The sequence below is a fragment of the Mesoplodon bidens genome (genome assembly GCF_964165515.1).
Source record: "Mesoplodon bidens genome assembly, chromosome: 3".
Lineage (NCBI taxonomy): Eukaryota > Metazoa > Chordata > Mammalia > Artiodactyla > Ziphiidae > Mesoplodon > Mesoplodon bidens.
The window spans coordinates 175,249,712-175,258,187 of record NC_138178.1 but is presented as its reverse complement, the minus strand read 5'-3'; positions in this window follow the sequence as shown (position 1 = coordinate 175,258,187).

The window sequence follows — 8,476 nt, the reverse complement described above, 5'->3', positions numbered from 1 at the left end:
TTATTTACTGGAAGTTCTCCGTGGATTTTTCCCTTAGAGAGAGAGAGATTAAAACAAGACAAACAAAACAACAACCAAAAAAACAGAGTGAAAGAAGCTTCCTGGGCTCTCTGTGTCTCTGCAAGGACCAAAGGAGGCCCTGGAAAGTTGGTCCCCTGAGTGGCTGGGACAGTGGGTGGGTAGGGCCAGAGCCCTGGGACTCCATGGGGAGGGCGAGGTGCCAGGTGGGGGGGACAGCACAAGGCACGTAGAAGATGTGAAGCCATGAGGATGGGACCCCTCCTCCCTTTTCACCGGGGGCACTTTGTCCTTCAGTGCCAGCCCAAGCATCCCCTCCTCCAGGCAGCCCTCAAGGACTGCTCACAGAGTTCTCCCAAGACCCACATGACTTCCTGTCCTCTAAATTGGGAAGGTGAGTCCTGGTCCCCTGCTCCACACTGGCAGGCAAGAGGCACTCAAGAAGCAAGCACGCCAACCACCAGACCAGGCCCTGCAGCGGGAACACCCACTCAGCGGCCAAGAAACCAGCGGTGGGTGTGAAGGGACGTGGGGACAGGGAAGGCGTGGCAGCACCACACATGGGGCCACAGGACCGCCCTCCCCAGCCGACTGGACGGGCACCGAGGAGGCACAGGAGCCCCTCCTAGCTGCCATCCCTAAGTTCCTATCCCCTCTTCCTGGAAGGCCCGTTCGAGGAACCAGCACCCCCAGGCCTGGCCTGGACCCGTCTCAGGCTGCAGACCCTGAGATGCTGCTTCCTGGGAAACAGGGCCTCACCGCCCACAGGGGCCGCACAGGGATGGCTCACAGCTGGCACGGGTGCCAAGAGCCAGCAGGGTGGGAGGAGTCCTGGGACATGGCTGGCTGGTTTGGGGGAGGGGTGGGTGGGAGGGCCCAATGGGGAGGCACTGTGATCAGAGCAGCAGCAGGGCCACCGAGCAGCAGCCAGACTTCCTGAGTGCCCACCAGTGGCCGGGCCAGGGCTGGGGGCCTGAGGGGTCCGGAGACGGTCACAGTGATTCCCGTCAGGCAGCGCCAAGGGAGCCCTGCGGTCCAGCTCCTGGTCCCTCATCTGCCACTGGAGCCCTCACTGAACAGAGGCCAGAGGAGACCCAGCAGGCGGGGCTGGAGGAGAGCACGTGGGGGCAGGTGGGCCGGGAGGAGGGGCTGGCAGAGGCAGGGACAGCGTTCCCAGGAGAGGACCAGCAAGAGGCCCCCGGCCAGAGCCCACACTGTCTGCGGCCCGTGTGTCCAGGCGGGGTGAGGAGGGGCAGGAAGCAGTAGGACGCAGAGGGGACGGAGAGGACGGCCGCGGTCTCAGCCGCCTTCCTGGAGCCCAGGCTGTATCCCGCAGGCAACTGGAAGGTCCCAGCCAGGGTGAACTGCCCAGGTTTGCCCTTCTCCGGTTCGTTTCTCCCAGCACTGGGCCCCTGGTGGATCTGCTCTAATTGGTGTATGTCTGGCTGTAGCAGAGAACAAATTGATTCCCCTCCAGCTGTTTCTGCAGCATCTGTCCTTGCTCAGCCCCAGGCCACCTGCTGTGCCCCACACAGCTTCTCCCCTGCTCCGGGAACATTGGGGACGGGGTCTGAGGATGAGGGAGGGACGTGGTCCAGTGTTCCTACCCCGGCTGGAAGTCCCAGAGCTGGAATACGGATGCACTCGCTCACATGCATTCACACACACACACACACACACACACACACTCTTGTGCCTGACCACCTGGAGGCAGTGGCTGCAGGTAAGAAATCTCAGCTTTGTGCAATAGGTGGAGTCTTCACCCCTCAGGTGTTTTTCTTCCTGCAGCTGCCAGAGCAAACTTTCTAAATGAAAACCTGTCATCCCCCGGTTTAAATCCTTCTGTTGACGCCTTTCGCCTTCAGGTAAAAATCCAAACTCTCGTCTCTCACTACATAGCACTTTGGTCAGAGCTTCTGCCATGCTTGTGTTTACAAACTTGCCACACGTATTCTGGCCCCTGGGCCTTTGCCCATGCTGTGCCCTCAGCCAAGTGTGCCTGCACGTGCCTCTCCCAACCCTCGTTCCTTGACCTACTAACAGTAAATCCTTGTTCCTCTGGACCCACCTCTGCAACGCAGCTTTTCTAAGAGAGGGACTTTTGCCCCTCTCTGCACTCACAGCCCCCTGTGCTTGTCCCTGGCATGACACCCAGCACATTCTGAGTGGAAACATTCCCTGGCATGGTCTGGCACCTCCTCTCACCAGGCACGTGTATTGCATGTCTCTGTAACCACCACCCTCGTGCATGGCCAGCCACAGAGCTGAAGCTAGAACAGGGACTCAGTATTTGATGAGGTCATGAGCGAATGGGTGGATGGGTGGCTGTGTATCCGGGAAAAACCTAGGGCGCCAGGTGTCCCAGGCACAGCACTGAGTCACACACAGAAGCAGCAGCCCAGCGACAAAAGAATTGAAAAGGGATCCCAGTCTTGGCTGGTGTCTTTGGAAACCACACCTCAGGAGGCACACTGCAGAGCGTCAGCGAGGCTGGTGTAAACCCTCTCGTCTCTCCCCTCTCCAATTCCTCCCGCTCTCTGGATGCTCTGTAGTCTTTCCCTCGTCCCAGCACTTGCAAAACCCCCACTCCTTGCCTATCTCACAAGATGGCTTTCTCTCTCTCACGGCCCCCCTCTCCTGGCTTTCTACGACGTGCTAGATTCAGCCTGGCTTCTTTTTTGTTTCCTTTCTGTATTGCCCATTCGCCGTATTTCTCCTCAACAAAGGGAGGGCCCTGAAACTCACCAAGCCAGTAAGAATCGCCCCCCTCTCTCTCCCCTTGACATCTCTCTCTTTTGTACCCTCTCTCCCGAATCTACATCATAAAAAAGCCTGAAACCCAGCTGGCAAATAGAGAACTCTCCCTGGGGGGGTTAGAGCGGGGGTGACACGGAGCCAGCAGACCCAGCAAGGTCAAAATTCTCTTTATTCTATTGGCCTCTGGGGACATTCACATGTTAATAAATCATATTCCCATCACGAATCAATGAAACCTTTTTACAAACTGCATTTTAACCTTACACAATCGCTCCATGGACAATTCCACAGATAAGGAAACTGAGGTGTGCGTGTGTGTGTGTGTGTGTGTGCACGTGTATGTGTATGTGGTGGACTGGCGACTTGGAGAAGCCTGCCACATAGAGGAGGATTGTAACTGGGATGTGCACACAGCCTGCTGTTTTTAAGCCCCACATTCTTCCTTGCCCCAGGCTCCAATTGAACCCCGAACCCCGAGTCTTAAAGAATCACATTTACGACCAAGAAAGGCTGGCTGGAAAATGCAAGGTGGAGTTTCTAAACTGTCTTGGTTTGTTTCCTTAAGCAGATTATATATTTTGCCTACAAGCATCGAATATACGATTTGTGTCTGATATTGATTAGTGGAACTGTTTAGAAAAGTTAAACCGAAGCTCATTGAAGAGAATTGACTTGGCAGAGATTTGGTTTCTGCATATTCCAGAAGCTGCCAGGATCCTCAGTCAGGGACAGGGGAGCACAGGATAAGGGCAGCTCTTCCCATATGGGGGTCGGGGTGTGCCAGGGACCCTCGATCAGCTCACAGGCCTCTGGTCCGGATGAGCTGGGCATGGGAAGCTGTGTCCTCTCCTGGGAGATGGACCCGCTGTTTAAGGTCCATTACTGCCTGAGTTTCAAAGATGAAGTTTGATTGCTTTGTTTGTTTGTCTTCTGTGCCTCCTTCAGGGTTTGTGGGTTTGGGGGAAAGGGGAGGGCAAAGTTTTTCTTTAAGTTTTAGGGGTGTGTTAGAAAAGCTTTAGGAAATTGTTCCAATGCAACCAATTTGGAAAGAAATCACGGGCTGGGGTCAAAACACCCAAATACAGAGCAGACCTCTCGCTCCCTTCCAACCAGCCCCTCCTCCGGGGCCCCTGCATCGGGGTATCCCAACGGGCTTCGGGGGACACCCTGACCTCTGGCAGACCTTGGGTTCTCCCAACCTCTGTGGGTGAGTTTCCAAGGTGATGGGAGGGCGATATGAATGAAAAACGTGGCCTGCAAAAAAAATGTTGCAGCCATCAAGCCACTACAGCTGCCCTCAGTGGTGAGCCCTGAGCAGCTCAGGATGGAGACAGACCACTGCCAAGCTCTCAGCCACTGCAGCCGCCCACAGAGGTGCACCCTGAGGGGCCTCAGGATTGGAAAGCAGGGACACTGGCCGCAAAGAGCTAAGGTGCATGTCAAAGGAATGGTTTCAATGAGCCCAGATTTTGCATCTTCCCACGCATAGGAAAGTGCTAAATCCCTTAACTTGAGGCGTCTGGTTTGCTTTATTCAACAGTAATCTTTTGATGCTCTGACTACCTGCTCTTCGCTCCAAAACCCCCTAAATATCCTGGCTCCTCTCTAACTTCTTTGGATCAGTCCCTCAGTGCGATCTGAGAGGCTGCATCTCAGGCTTAAGTCCTCAGTTTTGTCTGCCAAATCAAACACAATTCTCAACTTTTAGGTTGCGCTTTTTTTTTTTTTCAGTCCACAGCGGGGAGCAGGGAGGAGACCGGGAGACACATCGTGACGCTGGGGCCTTGGCGTGTCTGTCTTTGTGCGGTGCCCTCAGCTGGCTCCTGGGATGGGGCAGCGGTCGTCACCTTTCCGAAGAGCCGACCCCTCAAAAGGCCTCTCCCACGTCCCGCCCAGACTGCAGGCCTCCCCCTGGGAGGAAGCACAGGCTGGCGAGGAAGGTTCCGAGGCCGAGAGCCGATGCAGTGGGGGAGGTGGGCGCTGGTGAGGATGGGGGCGGACACGGCCCAACTCACGTCCCTAGACGTCCCTAGACGTGTGGCCTGTGCACAGACGAGCGTCTCCTCCCGGGTGGTGGGGACCTCGCGTGAACTCAGCTCTGGAGACTCTGCTCATTTCGAGCACAGATGATGGTCTTCCAGATGCTTTGTCCTGACCAGCGTGACGTGTGTTCAGTTCAGCTGCCCTCCGTCACAAGAGGCCTGATCAGACCCAGACTCTCACCATGAAAAATGCCTTTTCTCATTGGATCTGAGTCCTAGGTTTTGTAGAATAAACATTTGTAAACTCTGAGAACATGTATACCAATTAATTACGGCTTGGACAGGGCTCGGGGCCCGCGTGCTGTCTGAGAAGACCCGTCCATGGTCCTTTTTTCCTTTCCGTGCTCCTCCCAGCCTTGGGGAATCAGCAGACCCTTCTGACAGAGGGGGGCGGCTTTCAGGAATCCAGGACTTGGAGTGAAGCCTCTCCAGGGAAGCTGTTCTGGTTTCCTGGTGGCTCTAAAATTCTTCTGAATTCATTAAGGTTTGCATTGAAGCAGAAATGTCACCTTCTCAGTAAGACCTACCTAACTGCTCTATTAAAAAGTGCACCATTTCTGTTCCCTGATCCCCCTAAGCCTTCTGCTTTTTTCTTTTTTTTTTCTGCAGCACTCTCTACCTTCCAACAGCCTTATGGGCTGAATTGTGTGTACCCCGCCCCCCAACCAACTCCTTATGTTGACGTCCTAAACTCCAGTACCTTAAAATGTGACTCTATTTGGTAATAGAGCCTTTAAAGAGGTGATTTAGGTTAAATGAGGTCCTATGGGTGGGCCCCAATCTGTACACTGGCATCCGATAAGAAGAGATTAGGACATACACGCAGGGAAGAAAGGCCACTTGAGGACACAGGGAGAAACTAGCTGCCTGAGAGCCAAGGAGAGAGGCCTCAGGAGAAACCAGGCCTGCCCACACCTTGAATTCAGACTTGTAGCCTCCAGAATTATGAGAAAATAAATTTCTGTTGGTCAAGCCCCCAGTCTGGGGTATTTGTTAGGGCAGCCTGAGCAAACCAATGCCATAGTACATATAATTTATTGATTTCTTACATTCATTTTTTATTTTTTGACCACCACTGGTCTCCCCAAGGGTAGCGATGTTGGATTTTGTCCTCAGACACATCCCCAAAGTACAGAAGACTGCCTGACATTCAATAATCTTTGGCACCTAGTAAATATTTGACATTCAGCAAATACTTGATGAACTTTTACCTCTGGCCAAGATGGAAAAACAGGAACTAGATTCACCGTCCTGCCTGAAACAATTAAAAGTCTGGACAAAATATATGCAATCAACAGATTTCAGACATTGGACGTCAAACAGTTCAAGGCTGTAATCCCTGAGAGATGGGAAACAAACAATGTGAGCCCTGTGATTGCTCCAGCTTACTGCCTGGAGAGAGTTTCCAGGCCCTGGCACTGGGAGGGGGAGCCCAGACAGAGCCTGGGGTCTTCCTGAGTTGAGGGGAGGGAACTGGGGGTTTGAGTGGGCAGAAGCAGCTGGAGTCCACAGGCAGAGTAATGAACAAGAGAGGGGTGAACAGAGGGGGCGTTGGGAGATCTGCAGAGGGGCCCCTTTGAGTGTTCAGTGGAAGAACAGTCAGCAATGTGTGTGAGCCAACTACCCCAGGCGGGGAAATGAACCATGGAAAAGAATCATAGATAACAGCATCTGTGGTCATGCAGGGCTGGCAACAGTGCCTGTCCCCACACACCCAACTGGAAAGCCTCACAGTCATGGGCATTGGGTAGGGAACTCAGAAGGATATTGGCACAGGAGTGGGGTAAAATTAGCCTTAAAATAAATCTAAATGACACTCTGGTCCTACATAACAGAGCTTAAAACCAAGCCTGGAAGGTATCAAACAGTTTCCAAGTAATTATGTCTGAGAACAAATCTCAATATTTATGGGGCTAGAAACATGTTCAGCACCCAATAAGGTAAAATTTACAATGTCTAGGACCCAATAAGAAAAATTACCCAGATACAGCAGAAGTATTTACAATAGCCAAGATATGGAGCATAGAGCAATCTAAGTTGTCCATCAACAGATGAATGGATAAAGAAGATGTGGTATGTATGTATATATATATTATGTACATATATAATATATATACAAATATATATATTATCCAATATTTTATAATAATTATAAATGAAGTATAACTTTTAAAAATTGTGAATCACTATAGTATACACTTGTAACATATAATATTGTATAGCAACTATACTTCAATAAAAAATAAAATAAAAAAATTTTAAATTACCCAAGCATGCAAAGAAGCAGAAAAATATGACCTATAATGAGAAGGAAAATCCATCAGAGATGACAGAATCAGTAAGCAGGATATAAAAAGAGTTATCATAACTCTATTCTCTATGTTCTGGAAAGTAAAGGAAAGACTGAACATGTTCAGTTGAGGCATGAAAGATAAAAAAGATAAAAAAGAGACAAGGTCAAATGTCAAGGGATAATAATACGATGTCTGAGATGAAAAATACATTGGATGAAATTAAAAGATTAGACGCTGTAGAAGAAAAGATTAGTTAACTTGAAGACGTAGTTATGGAAACTACCCATAATGAGACATATAGCAAAAAAGAGATTGAAGAAACAAACAGAGCTTCAGGGAGCTATGAGATAACTTCCAGTGGCTCGATGTGTATGAAAAAAATAGTCCTGAAGCAGGGGAGAAAGAGCAGAAAAAAAATATTTGAAAAAACAATGGTGGAAAATTTTACCAAGTTGCTGAAAAACAATAAACTCAGAGATCCAAGAAGGTTACTGAAACCCAAGCACAAGAAACACGAAGAAAATGACACCAAGTCACATCATGACCTGATTGCTTAAAACTCAATTAAAAAATGAGACAACCTTGGAAGCAACCAGAGAAAAACATAAAGTAAGTATAGAGGAAGAAAGGCAAAGGTGAAAGCAGATTTCTCATCAGAAACCAAGCAAGTGAGAAGATCCCGAGGGAGACATCTCAAGGTGTCAAAAGAGAAAAACTGTCAAAAACTTTCTACTCTATACCCAGCAAAAAATATCTTTCAGAAATAAAGGCAAGGGCTTCCCTGGTGGTGCCTGGTTGAGAGTCTGCCTGCCGATGCAGGGGACACAGGTTCGTGCCCCAGTCCGGGAAGATCCCACATGCCACGGAGCAGCTGGGCCTGTGAGCCATGGCTGCTGAGCCTGCGCGTCTGGAGCCTGTGCTCCACAACGGGAGAGGCCACAACAGTGAGAGGCCTGCGTACCACAAAAAAAAAAAAAAAAAAGAAAAAGAAAAGATATAAAGGCAAAATAAAGACTTATTTAGACATGAGAAGGCTGAAAGAATTTATAATCAGCAGAGCTGCACTACAAAATACATGAAAGGAAGTCCTTGTGGCAAAAAGAAATGGATACAGGAGGGATATTAGAAGTTACACAATGGAATGAAAAGCACTAGAAACAGGAACTGTGTAGATGTGTGTGTGTGTGTGTGTGTGTGTGTGAGGGATAAATATTATATAATTTTTATATATAAACTTATGTTATACACAAATTTTTTCTTATTCAAAAACATCTCTGTAAAAGATAATTTTGAGCCCCTTGGTGCCAGAAGGTAGGTTCTAGTCTCAGTGCTGTGGATCAGGGTGCTAGGAGGACTCAGGAGCCC